The 18,351-nt window shown below is 47.0% G+C and overlaps 22 non-coding genes across 22 annotated transcripts; all 22 read right to left on the bottom strand.

The window, feature by feature from the left end:
* Positions 1 to 67: 67 nt before the first annotated feature.
* Positions 68 to 139, bottom strand: TRNAP-AGG (transfer RNA proline (anticodon AGG)). The gene has a single exon. It is a non-coding gene; the product is annotated as a tRNA-Pro (tRNA).
* An 887-nt stretch (positions 140 to 1,026) lies between these two features.
* TRNAP-CGG (transfer RNA proline (anticodon CGG)) lies at positions 1,027 to 1,098 on the bottom strand. Its single transcript has one exon. It is a non-coding gene; the product is annotated as a tRNA-Pro (tRNA).
* A 938-nt stretch (positions 1,099 to 2,036) lies between these two features.
* On the bottom strand, positions 2,037 to 2,148 carry TRNAL-CAA (transfer RNA leucine (anticodon CAA)). Its single transcript has 2 exons — positions 2,111 to 2,148; positions 2,037 to 2,082 (listed from the first exon to the last, which is right to left on the bottom strand). It is a non-coding gene; the product is annotated as a tRNA-Leu (tRNA).
* Positions 2,149 to 2,437: 289 nt separating this feature from the next.
* Positions 2,438 to 2,510, bottom strand: TRNAV-AAC (transfer RNA valine (anticodon AAC)). Its single transcript has one exon. It is a non-coding gene; the product is annotated as a tRNA-Val (tRNA).
* A 386-nt stretch (positions 2,511 to 2,896) lies between these two features.
* Positions 2,897 to 2,968, bottom strand: TRNAP-AGG (transfer RNA proline (anticodon AGG)). Its single transcript has one exon. It is a non-coding gene; the product is annotated as a tRNA-Pro (tRNA).
* An 887-nt stretch (positions 2,969 to 3,855) lies between these two features.
* On the bottom strand, positions 3,856 to 3,927 carry TRNAP-CGG (transfer RNA proline (anticodon CGG)). The gene has a single exon. It is a non-coding gene; the product is annotated as a tRNA-Pro (tRNA).
* Positions 3,928 to 4,864: 937 nt separating this feature from the next.
* Positions 4,865 to 4,976, bottom strand: TRNAL-CAA (transfer RNA leucine (anticodon CAA)). Its single transcript has 2 exons — positions 4,939 to 4,976; positions 4,865 to 4,910 (listed from the first exon to the last, which is right to left on the bottom strand). It is a non-coding gene; the product is annotated as a tRNA-Leu (tRNA).
* A 289-nt stretch (positions 4,977 to 5,265) lies between these two features.
* Positions 5,266 to 5,338, bottom strand: TRNAV-AAC (transfer RNA valine (anticodon AAC)). The gene has a single exon. It is a non-coding gene; the product is annotated as a tRNA-Val (tRNA).
* Positions 5,339 to 5,723: 385 nt separating this feature from the next.
* Positions 5,724 to 5,795, bottom strand: TRNAP-AGG (transfer RNA proline (anticodon AGG)). Its single transcript has one exon. It is a non-coding gene; the product is annotated as a tRNA-Pro (tRNA).
* A 1,896-nt stretch (positions 5,796 to 7,691) lies between these two features.
* On the bottom strand, positions 7,692 to 7,803 carry TRNAL-CAA (transfer RNA leucine (anticodon CAA)). Its single transcript has 2 exons — positions 7,766 to 7,803; positions 7,692 to 7,737 (listed from the first exon to the last, which is right to left on the bottom strand). It is a non-coding gene; the product is annotated as a tRNA-Leu (tRNA).
* Positions 7,804 to 9,046: 1,243 nt separating this feature from the next.
* Positions 9,047 to 9,119, bottom strand: TRNAV-UAC (transfer RNA valine (anticodon UAC)). Its single transcript has one exon. It is a non-coding gene; the product is annotated as a tRNA-Val (tRNA).
* A 385-nt stretch (positions 9,120 to 9,504) lies between these two features.
* Positions 9,505 to 9,576, bottom strand: TRNAP-CGG (transfer RNA proline (anticodon CGG)). The gene has a single exon. It is a non-coding gene; the product is annotated as a tRNA-Pro (tRNA).
* Positions 9,577 to 10,514: 938 nt separating this feature from the next.
* On the bottom strand, positions 10,515 to 10,626 carry TRNAL-CAA (transfer RNA leucine (anticodon CAA)). The gene is made up of 2 exons: positions 10,589 to 10,626; positions 10,515 to 10,560 (listed from the first exon to the last, which is right to left on the bottom strand). It is a non-coding gene; the product is annotated as a tRNA-Leu (tRNA).
* A 289-nt stretch (positions 10,627 to 10,915) lies between these two features.
* TRNAV-AAC (transfer RNA valine (anticodon AAC)) lies at positions 10,916 to 10,988 on the bottom strand. The gene has a single exon. It is a non-coding gene; the product is annotated as a tRNA-Val (tRNA).
* Positions 10,989 to 13,336: 2,348 nt separating this feature from the next.
* Positions 13,337 to 13,448, bottom strand: TRNAL-CAA (transfer RNA leucine (anticodon CAA)). The gene is made up of 2 exons: positions 13,411 to 13,448; positions 13,337 to 13,382 (listed from the first exon to the last, which is right to left on the bottom strand). It is a non-coding gene; the product is annotated as a tRNA-Leu (tRNA).
* Positions 13,449 to 13,737: 289 nt separating this feature from the next.
* TRNAV-AAC (transfer RNA valine (anticodon AAC)) lies at positions 13,738 to 13,810 on the bottom strand. Its single transcript has one exon. It is a non-coding gene; the product is annotated as a tRNA-Val (tRNA).
* Positions 13,811 to 14,195: 385 nt separating this feature from the next.
* Positions 14,196 to 14,267, bottom strand: TRNAP-AGG (transfer RNA proline (anticodon AGG)). The gene has a single exon. It is a non-coding gene; the product is annotated as a tRNA-Pro (tRNA).
* Positions 14,268 to 14,696: 429 nt separating this feature from the next.
* On the bottom strand, positions 14,697 to 14,769 carry TRNAV-UAC (transfer RNA valine (anticodon UAC)). Its single transcript has one exon. It is a non-coding gene; the product is annotated as a tRNA-Val (tRNA).
* A 385-nt stretch (positions 14,770 to 15,154) lies between these two features.
* On the bottom strand, positions 15,155 to 15,226 carry TRNAP-CGG (transfer RNA proline (anticodon CGG)). The gene has a single exon. It is a non-coding gene; the product is annotated as a tRNA-Pro (tRNA).
* A 1,338-nt stretch (positions 15,227 to 16,564) lies between these two features.
* Positions 16,565 to 16,637, bottom strand: TRNAV-AAC (transfer RNA valine (anticodon AAC)). The gene has a single exon. It is a non-coding gene; the product is annotated as a tRNA-Val (tRNA).
* Positions 16,638 to 17,023: 386 nt separating this feature from the next.
* TRNAP-AGG (transfer RNA proline (anticodon AGG)) lies at positions 17,024 to 17,095 on the bottom strand. Its single transcript has one exon. It is a non-coding gene; the product is annotated as a tRNA-Pro (tRNA).
* Positions 17,096 to 17,982: 887 nt separating this feature from the next.
* Positions 17,983 to 18,054, bottom strand: TRNAP-CGG (transfer RNA proline (anticodon CGG)). Its single transcript has one exon. It is a non-coding gene; the product is annotated as a tRNA-Pro (tRNA).
* Between the last annotated feature and the right edge of the window lie 297 nt (positions 18,055 to 18,351).

The following is an 18,351-nucleotide window of genomic DNA, read 5'->3' as shown; positions in this document are numbered from 1 at the left end:
GAGTGTAATGAGAAATTGTCAGGCATTGTCAGTTTTGAGTAGGATTCGTATGCTTACCTCTAAAAAAGGGCTCGTCCGGGATTTGAACCCGGGACCTCTCGCACCCTAAGCGAGAATCATACCCCTAGACCAACGAGCCGAGGCACACAAGAGTCGCCTTTTGCACCGGCTCCGGGGGTTATTGGCAGCGAGTTGGTGAATGATTCACCCAAAGCAAGCAACTGCACATGCTGCTCTCTTCTGCAATATGGTTGCTGTCTTTTCCATGGCCGTCATCGAACAAGAAATGAAAATACCTCCATCCTTCAGACATTTTGTTTGCTCTAGGTGTATGCTCTCGGTGAGGACAATAAAACAATTTCTGCTCTCATGCCTTGCTTTCATGAAGTAGGCCCAACCTTCAGTACACAAGGACGTGCAAACGAATAGCGCAAACTATCGTCACTTCTCTTTTTGAGCTGTCACTGATGCCCCTGGAGCACAGTACGTCACGCTGGTGAGGGATAGACAGCTTCCATTATCTCAGCTTTCCTATAAGTTGAGAGAGTAAATGCAAACAATAAGCTGCTGTTTCTGCCCAGTCTCGAACCAGTGACCTTTCGCGTGTAAAGCGAACGTGATAACCACTACACCACAGAAACAGATACTTTTGCTGCAATATTCTTGGCATGTAGTGGGCTGGAAAGCACAGACCAAGGGCCAATGTCCATGAAGCTCAACGTTGGACCCTCCTTACCCGATCTCTTTCTTTGGAAGAAAGGAACAAGGACCACTTTTATTCCAAAAGGCGATTTTAAAACCATACCTGAAATCACGCTAGAAAAACACTTTGAATTTAATGTTCCTACACTGATGGTCCACCCCAGAAAAGCAGTTGCAAAGAAGTCCGGCACTGAAATTCTATACGCCAAAACTGGGAAACAGCGTGCAGGGAAAGGAACTTTTTCACCATACACGGCGTCTTATAGCATTGAAAAGAAGAAATGGTCCTACATAATAAGCAGCCTAAAAATAATTCCACAACATGGGCTCGTCCGGGATTTGAACCCGGGACCTCTCGCACCCGAAGTGAGAATCATACCCCTAGACCAACGAGCCTGATTCCCCTGTCAGCAATTTGAACAATTTCTGATGCGTCTTTCAAAAACAAAGCAGTGCTATTTGGCTGCTCTCTCTCTATGTGAGCCACACAAAGTCATGTTTTCTCTCAAGGTGTTGTTTTTTTCACTCTTGCAAGGAAGGGATCAGCCGATATCCTAGCTGCCAGTGAGCAGAAAAAAGGCACTGATGAGAACTGCAGGCACTTTCTGGCACTTGTACTTCTCTGCAAGTCCTGGACCCTTGCCCCATTAACTTCCACCCCAGAAGCAAGGGAGGGCCTGCCAATTCTTGCTCCTAAGAAAGAGGTGTTTGATTCTTGGATTCAAACACGCTCACTCAGCACTCAATGAGGCTCGATCAGGCGAGATTTATATGAGTGGCTCGCAGGTCTGAAACACTCACCTGGGAGACCCAGGGTGGCTGAATTCCCAGAATGGCCATTGTTGGGCAAGTCACCTCCTTTCCTCCTGCCTCAATCTAGAATTGGCTGCAAATCACAAGATAGAGTTCAATGTCCGTGTGTACTGCCTACTCCCAGCTACCTCTCTGTCTTCCTTATGTAAATTAAAATTCGCAAGGGGGGACCAATGACAATCTGCTCCTCCCACATAACCAGGAAGCCCTGTTGAACATGTCTGCCTGTGTTGTTGCAGGGACAGTGCCTTCTCCGCCCAAAAGGTGGCAGGAGAGCCTCACAACAAAGATGGGATCAACTGCTTAATGAGAAACCAGCACAGCAGTTAGTGTGATGGAGTGCAAATTTAACGGAAGGTGTGCCTGAGGTGTCCCTTCCAGGAATACATGGAATTGTGATTGAGGGCCCAGCCTGATCGTTGGTGGATTTCTCGTCATATGTTACAGGTCCGTGCAAAGATTGTGGTGTGTGGGGAATGCACTGCAAAAAAACAGGACGATTTAAGGGTGTAAAAGAGACCTGTCAGAAGTGGGATTTGAACCCACGCCTCCATGAGGAGACCAGAAGTCTCAGTTGCACTGAAGATCAAGCTCTCTTGAGTCTGGCGCCTTAGACCACTCGGCCATCCTGACAGCCCTGGCTATGTACAGGTCTGACTCTTCTGTCTGCACTTGCCAATGTTTGCACTTACAGCGTTCGCAGCAATGTCACAGGTGTAAAGGCCCCACAATACAACATGGCATGATAAAAAAAAAAGCTAGGCACAAGAGCGACCACTGATGGATGCGGATTACTTTGTTTCGTCTTGGAAAAGTAAAGGAAGTTTCCCACGGCTCGCTGGGTTCATGGACCGCCTCTTCTTAAGCTTGCATTGAGATAATAAGGTTTTAGAGGGTGCACATAAAAGCAGCTCATGCACAGTGTTTCTGCCCGGTCTCGAACCGGGGACCTTTCGCGTGTTAGGCGAACGTGATGACCACTACACTACAGAAACTAACTTGCTGTGTTTTACTGTTAGAGCAAGGTTCCTCTCAAGGATTCTCTCTACTTCTATTCTGCTGTATCAGCAGCCACTCAGAAAGCGAGGAGCAAGTGTGAAAACTGCAGAGATATCAGCCAACATGCTTGCAATTAGACGTATTAAAAATTTACTTATGCAGGCATCGACAGACAAATATCTGATGCCTAAATGCCAGCAAGTACAGCTTGGGAAAGCATCACCTGGGACACACACAGACTAAGCATGAAGGCAGAAAAAGCATGGATATCCGTTTTTCTTCTGAGGTTCAAAATAATTTGTGCAACAATGCGCCGAGTGTAATGAGAAATAGTCAGGCATTGTCAGTTTTGAGTAGGATTCGTATGTTTACCTCTAAAAAAGGGCTCGTCCGGGATTTGAACCCGGGACCTCTCGCACCCTAAGCGAGAATCATACCCCTAGACCAACGAGCCGAGGCACACAAGAGTCACCTTTTGCACCGGCTCCGGGGGTTATTGGCAGCGAGTTGGTGAATGATTCACCCAAAGCAAGCAACTGCACATGCTGCTCTCTTCTGCAATATGGTTGCTGTCTTTTCCATGGCCGTCATCGAACAAGAAATGAAAATACCTCCATCCTTCAGACATTTTGTTTGCTCTAGGTGTATGCTCTCGGTGAGGACAATAAAACAATTTCTGCTCTCATGCCTTGCTTTCATCAAGTAGGCCCACCCTTCAGTACAAAAGGACGTGCAAACGAATGGCGCAAACTATCGTCACTTCTCTTTTTGAACTGTCACTGAAGCCCCTGGAGCACAGTACGTCACGCTGGTGAGGAATAGACAGCTTCCATTATCTCAGCTTTCCTATAAGTTGAGAGAGTAAATGCAAGCAATAAGCTGCTGTTTCTGCCCGGTCTCGAACCAGGGACCGTTTGCTTGTAAAGCGAACGTGATAACCACTACACCACAGAAACAGATACTCTTGCAGCAATCTTCTTGGCATGTAGTGGGCTGGAAAGCACAGACCAAGGGCCAATGTCCATGAAGCTCAACGTTGGACCCTTCTTACCCGATCTCTTTCTTTGGAAGAAAGGAACGAGGACCACTTTTATTCCAAAAGGCGATTTTAAAACCATACCTGAAATCACGCTAGAAAAACACTTTGAATTTAATGTTCCTACACTGATGGTCCACCCCAGAAAAGCAGTTGCAAAGAAGTCCGGCACTGAAATTCTATACGCCAAAACTGGGAAACAGCGTGCAGGGAAAGGAACTTTCTCACCATACACGGCGTCTTATAGCATTGAAAAGAAGAAATGGTCCTATATAATAAGCAGCCTAAAAATAATTCCACAACATGGGCTCGTCCGGGATTTGAACCCGGGACCTCTCGCACCCGAAGCGAGAATCATACCCCTAGACCAACGAGCCTGATTCCCCTGTTAGCAATTTGAACAATTTCTGATGCGTCTTTCAGAAACAAAGCAGTGCTATTTGGCTGCTCTCTCTCCATGTGAGCCACACAAAGTCATGTTTTCTCTCAAGGTGTTGTTTTTTTCACTCTTGCAAGGAAGGGATCAGCCGATATCCTAGCTGCCAGTGAGCAGAAAAAAGGCACTGATGAGAACTGCAGGCACTTTCTGGCACTTGTACTTCTCTGCAAGTCCTGGACCCTTGCCCCATTAACTTCCACCCCAGAAGCAAGGGAGGGCCTGCCAATTCTTGCTCCTAAGAAAGAGGTGTTTGATTCTTGGATTCAAACACGCTCACTCAGCGCTTGATCAGGCTCGATCAGGCGAGATTTATATGAGTGGCTCGCAGGACTGAAACACTCACCTGGGAGACCCAGGGTGGCTGAATTCCCAGAATGGCCATTGTTGGGCAAGTCACCTCCTTTCCTCCTGCCTCAATCTAGAATTGGCTGCAAATCACAAGATAGAGTTCAATGTCCGTGTGTACTGCCTACTCCCAGCTACCTCTCTGTCTTCCTTATGTAAATTAAAATTCGCAAGGGGGGACCAATGACAATCTGCTCCTCCCACATAACCAGGAAGCCCTGTTGAACATGTCTGCCTGTGTTGTTGCAGGGACAGTGCCTTCTCCGCCCAAAAGGTGGCAGGAGAGCCTCACAACAAAGATGGGATCAACTGCTTAATGAGAAACCAGCACAGCAGTTAGTGTGATGGAGTGCAAATTTAACGGAAGGTGTGCCTGAGGTGTCCCTTCCAGGAATACATGCAATTGTGATTGAGGGCCCAGCCTGATCGTTGGTGGATTTCTCGTCATATGTTACAGGTCCGTGCAAAGATTGTGGTGTGTGGGGAATGCACTGCAAAAAACAGGACGATTTAAGGGTGTAAAAGAGACCTGTCAGAAGTGGGATTTGAACCCACGCCTCCATGAGGAGACCAGAAGTCTCAGTTGCACTGAAGATCAAGCTCTCTTGAGTCTGGCGCCTTAGACCACTCGGCCATCCTGACAGCCCTGGCTATGTACAGGTCTGACTCTTCTGTCTGCACTTGCCAATGTTTGCACTTACAGCGTTCGCAGCAATGTCACAGGTGTAAAGGCCCCACAATACAACATGGCATGATAAAAAAAAAAGCTAGGCACAAGAGCGACCACTGATGGATGCGGATTACTTTGTTTCGTCTTGGAAAAGTAAAGGAAGTTTCCCACGGCTCGCTGGGTTCATGGACCGCCTCTTCTTAAGCTTGCATTGAGATAATAAGGTTTTAGAGGGTGCACATAAAAGCAGCTCATGCACAGTGTTTCTGCCCGGTCTCGAACCGGGGACCTTTCGCGTGTTAGGCGAACGTGATGACCACTACACTACAGAAACTAACTTGCTGTGTTTTACTGTTAGAGCAAGGTTCCTCTCAAGGATTCTCTCTACTTCTATTCTGCTGTATCAGCAGCCACTCAGAAAGCGAGGAGCAAGTGTGAAAACTGCAGAGATATCAGCCAACATGCTTGCAATTAGACGTATTAAAAATTTACTTATGCAGGCATCGACAGACAAATATCTGATGCCTAAATGCCAGCAAGTACAGCTTGGGAAAGCATCACCTGGGACACACACAGACTAAGCATGAAGGCAGAAAAAGCATGGATATCCGTTTTTCTTCTGAGGTTCAAAATAATTTGTGCAACAATGCGCCGAGTGTAATGAGAAATAGTCAGGCATTGTCAGTTTTGAGTAGGATTCGCATGTTTCCTCTAAAAAAGGGCTCGTCCGGGATTTGAACCCGGGACCTCTCGCACCCTAAGCGAGAATCATACCCCTAGACCAACGAGCCGAGGCACACAAGAGTCACCTTCTGCACCGGCTCCGGGGGTTATTGGCAGAGAGTTGGTGAATGATTCACCCAAAGCAAGCAACTGCACATGCTGCTCTCTTCTGCAATATGGTTGCTGTCTTTTCCATGGCCGTCATCGAACAAGAAATGAAAATACCTCCATCCTTCAGACATTTTGTTTGCTCTAGGTGTATGCTCTCGGTGAGGACAATAAAAAAATTTCTGCTCTCATGCCTTGCTTTCATCAAGTAGGCCCACCCTTCAGTACAAAAGGACGTGCAAACGAATGGCGCAAACTATCGTCACTTCTCTTTTTGAGCTGTCACTGATGCCCCTGGAGCACAGTACGTCACGCTGGTGAGGGATAGACAGCTTCCATTATCTCAGCTTTCCTATAAGTTGAGAGAGTAAATGCAAACAATAAGCTGCTGTTTCTGCCAGGTCTCGAACCAGGGACCTTTCGCGTGTAAAGCGAACATGATAACCACTACACCACAGAAACAGATACTTTTGCCGCAATATTCTTGGCATGTAGTGGGCTGGAAAGCACAGACCAAGGGCCAATGTCCATGAAGCTCAACGTTGGACCCTCCTTACCCGATCTCTTTCTTTGGAAGAAAGGAACGAGGACCACTTTTATTCCAAAAGGCGATTTTAAAACCATACCTGAAATCACGCTAGAAAAACACTTTGAATTTAATGTTCCTACACTGATGGTCCACCCCAGAAAAGCAGTTGCAAAGAAGTCCGGCACTGAAATTCTATACGCCAAAACTGGGAAACAGCGTGCAGGGAAAGGAACTTTTTCACCATACACGGCGTCTTATAGCATTGAAAAGAAGAAATGGTCCTACATAATAAGCAGCCTAAAAATAATTCCACAACATGGGCTCGTCCTGGATTTGAACCCGGGACCTCTCGCACCCGAAGTGAGAATCATACCCCTAGACCAACGAGCCTGATTCCCCTGTCAGCAATTTGAACAATTTCTGATGCGTCTTTCAAAAACAAAGCAGTGCTATTTGGCTGCTCTCTCTCTATGTGAGCCACACAAAGTCATGTTTTCTCTCAAGGTGTTGTTTTTTTCACTCTTGCAAGGAAGGGATCAGCCGATATCCTAGCTGCCAGTGAGCAGAAAAAAGGCACTGATGAGAACTGCAGGCACTTTCTGGCACTTGTACTTCTCTGCAAGTCCTGGACCCTTGCCCCATTAACTTCCACCCCAGAAGCAAGGGAGGGCCTGCCAATTCTTGCTCCTAAGAAAGAGGTGTTTGATTCTTGGATTCAAACACGCTCACTCAGCACTCAATGAGGCTCGATCAGGCGAGATTTATATGAGTGGCTCGCAGGACTGAAACACTCACCTGGGAGACCCAGGGTGGCTGAATTCCCAGAATGGCCATTGTTGGGCAAGTCACCTCCTTTCCTCCTGCCTCAATCTAGAATTGGCTGCAAATCACAAGATAGAGTTCAATGTCCGTGTGTACTGCCTACTCCCAGCTACCTCTCTGTCTTCCTTATGTAAACTAAAATTCGCAAGGGGGGACCAATGACAATCTGCTCCTCCCACATAACCAGGAAGCCCTGTTGAACATGTCTGCCTGTGTTGTTGCAGGGACAGTGCCTTCTCCGCCCAAAAGGTGGCAGGAGAGCCTCACAACAAAGATGGGATCAACTGCTTAATGAGAAACCAGCACAGCAGTTAGTGTGATGGAGTGCAAATTTAACGGAAGGTGTGCCTGAGGTGTCCCTTCCAGGAATACATGGAATTGTGATTGAGGGCCCAGCCTGATCGTTGGTGGATTTCTCGTCATATGTTACAGGTCCGTGCAAAGATTGTGGTGTGTGGGGAATGCACTGCAAAAAACAGGACGATTTAAGGGTGTAAAAGAGACCTGTCAGAAGTGGGATTTGAACCCACGCCTCCATGAGGAGACCAGAAGTCTCAGTTGCACTGAAGATCAAGCTCTCTTGAGTCTGGCGCCTTAGACCACTCGGCCATCCTGACAGCCCTGGCTATGTACAGGTCTGACTCTTCTGTCTGCACTTGCCAATGTTTGCACTTACAGCGTTCGCAGCAATGTCACAGGTGTAAAGGCCCCACAATACAACATGGCATGATAAAAAAAAAAGCTAGGCACAAGAGCGACCACTGATGGATGCGGATTACTTTGTTTCGTCTTGGAAAAGTAAAGGAAGTTTCCCACGGCTCGCTGGGTTCATGGACCGCCTCTTCTTAAGCTTGCATTGAAATAATAAGGTTTTAGAGGGTGCACATAAAAGCAGCTCATGCACAGTGTTTCTGCCCGGTCTCGAACTGGGGACCTTTCGCGTGTTAGGCGAACGTGATGACCACTACACTACAGAAACTAACTTGCTGTGTTTTACTGTTAGAGCAAGGTTCCTCTCAAGGATTCTCTCTACTTCTATTCTGCTGTATCAGCAGCCACTCAGAAAGCGAGGAGCAAGTGTGAAAACTGCAGAGATATCAGCCAACATGCTTGCAATTAGACGTATTAAAAATTTACTTATGCAGGCATCGACAGACAAATATCTGATGCCTAAATGCCAGCAAGTACAGCTTGGGAAAGCATCACCTGGGACACACACAGACTAAGCATGAAGGCAGAAAAAGCATGGATATCCGTTTTTCTTCTGAGGTTCAAAATAATTTGTGCAACAATGCGCCGAGCTTAATGAGTCAGGCATTGTCAGTTTTGAGTAGGATTCGTATGTTTACCTCTAAAAAAGGGCTCGTCCGGGATTTGAACCCGGGACCTCTCGCACCCTAAGGGAGAATCATACCCCTAGACCAACGAGCCGAGGCACACAAGAGTCACCTTTTGCACCGGCTCCGGGGGTTATTGGCAGCGAGTTGGTGAATGATTCACCCAAAGCAAGCAACTGCACATGCTGCTCTCTTCTGCAATATGGTTGCTGTCTTTTCCATGGCCGTCATCGAACAAGAAATGAAAATACCTCCATCCTTCAGACATTTTGTTTGCTCTAGGTGTATGCTCTCGGTGAGGACAATAAAAAAATTTCTGCTCTCATGCCTTGCTTTCATCAAGTAGGCCCACCCTTCAGTACAAAAGGACGTGCAAACGAATGGCGCAAACTATCGTCACTTCTCTTTTTGAGCTGTCACTGATGCCCCTGGAGCACAGTACGTCACGCTGGTGAGGGATAGACAGCTTCCATTATCTCAGCTTTCCTATAAGTTGAGAGAGTAAATGCAAACAATAAGCTGCTGTTTCTGCCCGGTCTCGAACCAGGGACCTTTCACGTGTAAAGCGAACGTGATAACCACTACACCACAGAAACAGATACTTTTGCCGCAATATTCTTGGCATGTAGTGGGCTGGAAAGCACAGACCAAGGGCCAATGTCCATGAAGCTCAACGTTGGACCCTCCTTACCCGATCTCTTTCTTTGGAAGAAAGGAACGAGGACCACTTTTATTCCAAAAGGCGATTTTAAAACCATACCTGAAATCACGCTAGAAAAACACTTTGAATTTAATGTTCCTACACTGATGGTCCACCCCAGAAAAGCAGTTGCAAAGAAGTCCGGCACTGAAATTCTATACGCCAAAACTGGGAAACAGCGTGCAGGGAAAGGAACTTTTTCACCATACACGGCGTCTTATAGCATTGAAAAGAAGAAATGGTCCTACATAATAAGCAGCCTAAAAATAATTCCACAACATGGGCTCGTCCGGGATTTGAACCCGGGACCTCTCGCACCCGAAGTGAGAATCATACCCCTAGACCAACGAGCCTGATTCCCCTGTCAGCAATTTGAACAATTTCTGATGCGTCTTTCAAAAACAAAGCAGTGCTATTTGGCTGCTCTCTCTCTATGTGAGCCACACAAAGTCATGTTTTCTCTCAAGGTGTTGTTTTTTTCACTCTTGCAAGGAAGGGATCAGCCGATATCCTAGCTGCCAGTGAGCAGAAAAAAGGCACTGATGAGAACTGCAGGCACTTTCTGGCACTTGTACTTCTCTGCAAGTCCTGGACCCTTGCCCCATTAACATCCACCCCAGAAGCAAGGGAGGGCCTGCCAATTCTTGCTCCTAAGAAAGAGGTGTTTGATTCTTGGATTCAAACACGCTCACTCAGCACTCAATGAGGCTCGATCAGGCGAGATTTATATGAGTGGCTCGCAGGACTGAAACACTCACCTGGGAGACCCAGGGTGGCTGAATTCCCAGAATGGCCATTGTTGGGCAAGTCACCTCCTTTCCTCCTGCCTCAATCTAGAATTGGCTGCAAATCACAAGATAGAGTTCAATGTCCGTGTGTACTGCCTACTCCCAGCTACCTCTCTGTCTTCCTTATGTAAATTAAAATTCGCAAGGGGGGACCAATGACAATCTGCTCCTCCCACATAACCAGGAAGCCCTGTTGAACATGTCTGCCTGTGTTGTTGCAGGGACAGTGCCTTCTCCGCCCAAAAGGTGGCAGGAGAGCCTCACAACAAAGATGGGATCAACTGCTTAATGAGAAACCAGCACAGCAGTTAGTGTGATGGAGTGCAAATTTAACGGAAGGTGTGCCTGAGGTGTCCCTTCCAGGAATACATGGAATTGTGATTGAGGGCCCAGCCTGATCGTTGGTGGATTTCTCGTCATATGTTACAGGTCCGTGCAAAGATTGTGGTGTGTGGGGAATGCACTGCAAAAAAACAGGACGATTTAAGGGTGTAAAAGAGACCTGTCAGAAGTGGGATTTGAACCCACGCCTCCATGAGGAGACCAGAAGTCTCAGTTGCACTGAAGATCAAGCTCTCTTGAGTCTGGCGCCTTAGACCACTCGGCCATCCTGACAGCCCTGGCTATGTACAGGTCTGACTCTTCTGTCTGCACTTGCCAATGTTTGCACTTACAGCGTTCGCAGCAATGTCACAGGTGTAAAGGCCCCACAATACAACATGGCATGATAAAAAAAAAAGCTAGGCACAAGAGCGACCACTGATGGATGCGGATTACTTTGTTTCGTCTTGGAAAAGTAAAGGAAGTTTCCCACGGCTCGCTGGGTTCATGGACCGCCTCTTCTTAAGCTTGCATTGAGATAATAAGGTTTTAGAGGGTGCACATAAAAGCAGCTCATGCACAGTGTTTCTGCCCGGTCTCGAACCGGGGACCTTTCGCGTGTTAGGCGAATGTGATGACCACTACACTACAGAAACTAACTTGCTGTGTTTTACTGTTAGAGCAAGGTTCCTCTCAAGGATTCTCTCTACTTCTATTCTGCTGTATCAGCAGCCACTCAGAAAGCGAGGAGCAAGTGTGAAAACTGCAGAGATATCAGCCAACATGCTTGCAATTAGACGTATTAAAAATTTACTTATGCAGGCATCGACAGACAAATATCTGATGCCTAAATGCCAGCAAGTACAGCTTGGGAAAGCATCACCTGGGACACACACAGACTAAGCATGAAGGCAGAAAAAGCATGGATATCCGTTTTTCTTCTGAGGTTCAAAATAATTTGTGCAACAATGCGCCGAGTGTAATGAGTCAGGCATTGTCAGTTTTGAGTAGGATTCGTATGTTTACCTCTAAAAAAGGGCTCGTCAGGGATTTGAACCCGGGACCTCTCGCACCCTAAGCGAGAATCATACCCCTAGACCAACGAGCCGAGGCACACAAGAGTCACCTTTTGCACCAGCTCCGGGGGTTATTGGCAGCGAGTTGGTGAATGATTCACCCAAAGCAAGCAACTGCACATGCTGCTCTCTTCTGCAATATGGTTGCTGTCTTTTCCTGGCCGTCATCGAACAAGAAATGAAAATACCTCCATCCTTCAGACATTTTGTTTGCTCTAGGTGTATGCTCTCGGTGAGGACAATAAAACAATTTCTGCTCTCATGCCTTGCTTTCATCAAGTAGGCCCACCCTTCAGTACAAAAGGACGTGCAAACGAATGGCGCAAACTATCGTCACTTCTCTTTTTGAGCTGTCACTGAAGCCCCGGGAGCACAGTACGTCACGCTGGTGAGGGATAGACAGCTTCCATTATCTCAGCTTTCCTATAAGTTGAGAGAGTAAATGCAAGCAATAAGCTGCTGTTTCTGCCCAGTCTCAAACCAGGGACCTTTCGCTTGTAAAGCGAACGTGATAACCACTACACCACAGAAACAGATACTCTTGCAGCAATCTTCTTGGCATGTAGTGGGCTGTAAAGCACAGACCAAGGGCCAATGTCCATGAAGCTCAACGTTGGACCCTCCTTACCCGATCTCTTTCTTTGGAAGAAAGGAACGAGGACCACTTTTATTCCAAAAGGCGATTTTAAAACCATACCTGAAATCACGCTAGAAAAACACTTTGAATTTAATGTTCCTACACTGATGGTCCACCCCAGAAAAGCAGTTGCAAAGAAGTCCGGCACTGAAATTCTATACGCCAAAAGTGGGAAACAGCGTGCAGGGAAAGGAACTTTCTCACCATACACGGCGTCTTATAGCATTGAAAAGAAGAAATGGTCCTATATAATAAGCAGCCTAAAAATAATTCCACAACATGGGCTCGTCCGGGATTTGAACCCGGGACCTCTTGCACCCAAAGCGAGAATCATACCCCTAGACCAACGAGCCTGATTCCCCTGTCAGCAATTTGAACAATTTCTGATGCGTCTTTCAGAAACAAAGCAGTGCTATTTGGCTGCTCTCTCTCCATGTGAGCCACACAAAGTCATGTTTTCTCTCAAGGTGTTGTTTTTTTCACTCTTGCAAGGAAGGGATCAGCCGATATCCTAGCTGCCAGTGAGCAGAAAAAAGGCACTGATGAGAACTGCAGGCACTTTCTGGCACTTGTACTTCTCTGCAAGTCCTGGACCCTTGCCCCATTAACTTCCACCCCAGAAGCAAGGGAGGGCCTGCCAATTCTTGCTCCTAAGAAAGAGGTGTTTGATTCTTGGATTCAAACACGCTCACTCAGCACTCAATGAGGCTCGATCAGGCGAGATTTATATGAGTGGCTCGCAGGACTGAAACACTCACCTGGGAGACCCAGGGTGGCTGAATTCCCAGAATGGCCATTGTTGGGCAAGTCACCTCCTTTCCTCCTGCCTCAATCTAGAATTGGCTGCAAATCACAAGATAGAGTTCAATGTCCGTGTGTACTGCCTACTCCCAGCTACCTCTCTGTCTTCCTTATGTAAATTAAAATTCGCAAGGGGGGACCAATGACAATCTGCTCCTCCCACATAACCAGGAAGCCCTGTTGAACATGTCTGCCTGTGTTGTTGCAGGGACAGTGCCTTCTCCGCCCAAAAGGTGGCAGGAGAGCCTCACAACAAAGATGGGATCAACTGCTTAATGAGAAACCAGCACAGCAGTTAGTGTGATGGAGTGCAAATTTAACGGAAGGTGTGCCTGAGGTGTCCCTTCCAGGAATACATGGAATTGTGATTGAGGGCCCAGCCTGATCGTTGGTGGATTTCTCGTCATATGTTACAGGTCCGTGCAAAGATTGTGGTGTGTGGGGAATGCACTGCAAAAAAACAGGACGATTTAAGGGTGTAAAAGAGACCTGTCAGAAGTGGGATTTGAACCCACGCCTCCATGAGGAGACCAGAAGTCTCAGTTGCACTGAAGATCAAGCTCTCTTGAGTCTGGCGCCTTAGACCACTCGGCCATCCTGACAGCCCTGGCTATGTACAGGTCTGACTCTTCTGTCTGCACTTGCCAATGTTTGCACTTACAGCGTTCGCAGCAATGTCACAGGTGTAAAGGCCCCACAATACAACATGGCATGATAAAAAAAAAAGCTAGGCACAAGAGCGACCACTGATGGATGCGGATTACTTTGTTTCGTCTTGGAAAAGTAAAGGAAGTTTCCCACGGCTCGCTGGGTTCATGGACCGCCTCTTCTTAAGCTTGCATTGAGATAATAAGGTTTTAGAGGGTGCACATAAAAGCAGCTCATGCACAGTGTTTCTGCCCGGTCTCGAACCGGGGACCTTTCGCGTGTTAGGCGAACGTGATGACCACTACACTACAGAAACTAACTTGCTGTGTTTTACTGTTAGAGCAAGGTTCCTCTCAAGGATTCTCTCTACTTCTATTCTGCTGTATCAGCAGCCACTCAGAAAGCGAGGAGCAAGTGTGAAAACTGCAGAGATATCAGCCAACATGCTTGCAATTAGACGTATTAAAAATTTACTTATGCAGACATCGACAGACAAATATCTGATGCCTAAATGCCAGCAAGTACAGCTTGGGAAAGCATCACCTGGGACACACACAGACTAAGCATGAAGGCAGAAAAAGCATGGATATCCGTTTTTCTTCTGAGGTTCAAAATAATTTGTGCAACAATGCGCCGAGTGTAATGAGAAATAGTCAGGCATTGTCAGTTTTGAGTAGGATTCGCATGTTTCCTCTAAAAAAGGGCTCGTCCGGGATTTGAACCCGGGACCTCTCGCACCCTAAGCGAGAATCATACCCCTAGACCAACGAGCCGAGGCACACAAGAGTCACCTTCTGCACCGGCTCCGGGGGTTATTGGCAGAGAGTTGGTGAATGATTCACCCAAAGCAAGCAACTGCACATGCTGCTCTCTTCTGCAATATGGTTGCTGTCTTTTCCATGGCCGTCATCGAACAAGAAATGAAAATACCTCCATCCTTCAGACATTTTGTTTGCTCTAGGTGTATGCTCTCGGTGAGGACAATAAAAAAATTTCTGCTCTCATGCCTTGCTTTCATCAAGTAGGCCCACCCTTCAGTACAAAAGGACGTGCAAACGAATGGCGCAAACTATCGTCACTTCTCTTTTTGAGCTGTCACTGATGCCCCTGGAGCACAGTACGTCACGCTGGTGAGGGATAGACAGCTTCCATTATCTCAGCTTTCCTATAAGTTGAGAGAGTAAATGCAAACAATAAGCTGCTGTTTCTGCCTGGTCTCGAACCAGGGACCTTTCGCGTGTAAAGCGAACGTGATAACCACTACACCACAGAAACAGATACTCTTGCAGCAATCTTCTTGGCATGTAGTGGGCTGGAAAGCACAGACCAAGGGCCAATGTCCATGAATCTCAACGTTGGACCCTCCTTACCCGATCTCTTTCTTTGGAAGAAAGGAACGAGGACCACTTTTATTCCAAAAGGTGATTTTAAAACCATACCTGAAATCACGCTAGAAAAACACTTTGAATTTAATGTTCCTACACTGATGGTCCACCCCAGAAAAGCAGTTGCAAAGAAGTCCGGCACTGAAATTCTATACGCCAAAACTGGGAAACAGCGTGCAGGTAAAGGAACTTTCTCACCATACACGGCGTCTTATAGCATTGAAAAGAAGAAATGGTCCTACATAATAAGCAGCCTAAAAATAATTCCACAACATGGGCTCGTCCGGGATTTGAACCCGGGACCTCTCGCACCCGAAGCGAGAATCATACCCCTAGACCAACGAGCCTGATTCCCCTGTCAGCAATTTGAACAATTTCTGATGCGTCTTTCAGAAACAAAGCAGTGCTATTTGGCTGCTCTCTCTCTATGTGAGCCACACAAAGTCATGTTTTCTCTCAAGGTGTTGTTTTTTTCACTCTTGCAAGGAAGGGATCAGCCGATATCCTAGCTGCCAGTGAGCACAAAAAAGGCACTGATGAGAACTGCAGGCACTTTCTGGCACTTGTACTTCTCTGCAAGTCCTGGACCCTTGCCCCATTAATTTCCACCCCAGAAGCAAGGGAGGGCCTGCCAATTCTTGCTCCTAAGAAAGAGGCGTTTGATTCTTGGATTCAAACACGCTCACTCAGCACTCAATGAGGCTCGATCAGGCGAGATTTATATGAGTGGCTCGCAGGACTGAAACACTCACCTGGGAGACCCAGGGTGGCTGAATTCCCAGAATGGCCATTGTTGGGCAAGTCACCTCCTTTCCTCCTGCCTCAATCTAGAATTGGCTGCAAATCACAAGATAGAGTTCAATATCCGTGTGTACTGCCTACTCCCAGCTACCTCTCTGTCTTCCTTATGTAAATTAAAATTCGCAAGGGGGGACCAATGACAATCTGCTCCTCCCACATAACCAGGAAGCCCTGTTGAACATGTCTGCCTGTGTTGTTGCAGGGACAGTGCCTTCTCCGCCCAAAAGGTGGCAGGAGAGCCTCACAACAAAGATGGGATCAACTGCTTAATGAGAAACCAGCACAGCAGTTAGTGTGATGGAGTGCAAATTTAACGGAAGGTGTGCCTGAGGTGTCCCTTCCAGGAATACATGGAATTGTGATTGAGGGCCCAGCCTGATCGTTGGTGGATTTCTCGTCATATGTTACAGGTCCGTGCAAAGATTGTGGTGTGTGGGGAATGCACTGCAAAAAACAGGACGATTTAAGGGTGTGAAAGAGACCTGTCAGAAGTGGGATTTGAACCCACACCTCCATGAGGAGACCAGAAGTCTCAGTTGCACTGAAGATCAAGCTCTCTTGAGTCTGGCGCCTTAGACCACTCGGCCATCCTGACAGCCCTGGCTATGTACAGGTCTGACTCTTCTGTCTGCACTTGCCAATGTTTGCACTTACAGCGTTCGCAGCAATGTCACAGGTGTAAAGGCCCCACAATACAACATGGCATGATAAAAAAAAAAGCTAGGCACAAGAGCGACCACTGATGGATGCGGATTACTTTGTTTCGTCTTGGAAAAGTAAAGGAAGTTTCCCACGGCTCGCTGGGTTCATGGACCGCCTCTTCTTAAGCTTGCATTGAGATAATAAGGTTTTAGAGGGTGCACATAAAAGCAGCTCATGCACAGTGTTTCTGCCCGGTCTCGAACCGGGGACCTTTCGCGTGTTAGGCGAACGTGATGACCACTACACTACAGAAACTAACTTGCTGTGTTTTACTGTTAGAGCAAGGTTCCTCTCAAGGATTTTCTCTACTTCTATTCTGCTGTATCAGCAGCCACTCAGAAAGCGAGGAGCAAGTGTGAAAACTGCAGAGATATCAGCCAACATGCTTGCAATTAGACGTATTAAAAATGTACTTATGCAGGCATCGACAGACAAATATCTGATGCCTAAATGCCAGCAAGTACAGCTTGGGAAAGCATCACCTGGGACATACACAGACTAAGCATGAAGGCAGAAAAAGCATGGATATCCGTTTTTCTTCTGAGGTTCAAAATAATTTGTGCAACAATGCGCCGAGTGTAATGAGAAATTGTCAGGCATTGTCAGTTTTGAGTAGGATTCGTATGCTTACCTCTAAAAAAGGGCTCGTCCGGGATTTGAACCCGGGACCTCTCGCACCCTAAGCGAGAATCATACCCCTAGACCAACGAGCCGAGGCACACAAGAGTCGCCTTTTGCACCGGCTCCGGGGGTTATTGGCAGCGAGTTGGTGAATGATTCACCCAAAGCAAGCAACTGCACATGCTGCTCTCTTCTGCAATATGGTTGCTGTCTTTTCCATGGCCGTCATCGAACAAGAAATGAAAATACCTCCATCCTTCAGACATTTTGTTTGCTCTAGGTGTATGCTCTCGGTGAGGACAATAAAACAATTTCTGCTCTCATGCCTTGCTTTCATCAAGTAGGCCCACCCTTCAGTACAAAAGGACGTGCAAACGAACGGCGCAAACTATCGTCACTTCTCTTTTTGAGCTGTCACTGATGCCCCTGGAGCACAGTACGTCACGCTGGTGAGGGATAGACAGCTTCCATTATCTCAGCTTTCCTATAAGTTGAGAGAGTAAATGCAAACAATAAGCTGCTGTTTCTGCCCAGTCTCGAACCAGGGACCTTTCGCGTGTAAAGCGAACGTGATAACCACTACACCACAGAAACAGATACTTTTGCCGCAATATTCTTGGCATGTAGTGGGCTGGAAAGCACAGACCAAGGGCCAATGTCCATGAAGCTCAACGTTGGACCCTCCTTACCCGATCTCTTTCTTTGGAAGAAAGGAACGAGGACCACTTTTATTCCAAAAGGCGATTTTAAAACCATACCTGAAATCACGCTAGAAAAACACTTTGAATTTAATGTTCCTACACTGATGGTCCACCCCAGAAAAGCAGTTGCAAAGAAGTCCGGCACTGAAATTCTATACGCCAAAAGTGGGAAACAGCGTGCAGGGAAAGGAACTTTCTCACCATACACGGCGTCTTATAGCATTGAAAAGAAGAAATGGTCCTATATAATAAGCAGCCTAAAAATAATTCCACAACATGGGCTAGTCCGGGATTTGAACCCGGGACCTCTCGCACCCGAAGCGAGAATCATACCCCTAGACCAACAAGCCTGATTCCCCTGTCAGCAATTTGAACAATTTCTGATGCGTCTTTCAGAAACAAAGCAGTGCTATTTGGCTGCTCTCTCTCTATGTGAGCCACACAAAGTCATGTTTTCTCTCAAGGTGTTGTTTTTTTCACTCTTGCAAGGAAGGGATCAGCCGATATCCTAGCTGCCAGTGAGCAGAAAAAAGGCACAGATGAGAACTGCAGGCACTTTCTGGCACTTGTACTTCTCTGCAAGTCCTGGACCCTTGCCCCATTAACTTCCACCCCAGAAGCAAGGGAGGGCCTGCCAATTCTTGCTC

The sequence above is a fragment of the Triturus cristatus genome, chromosome 10, assembly GCF_964204655.1.
Source record: "Triturus cristatus chromosome 10, aTriCri1.1, whole genome shotgun sequence".
NCBI classification, from domain to species: Eukaryota; Metazoa; Chordata; class Amphibia; order Caudata; family Salamandridae; genus Triturus; species Triturus cristatus.
This window is presented reverse-complemented; position numbering and strand designations above follow the sequence as displayed.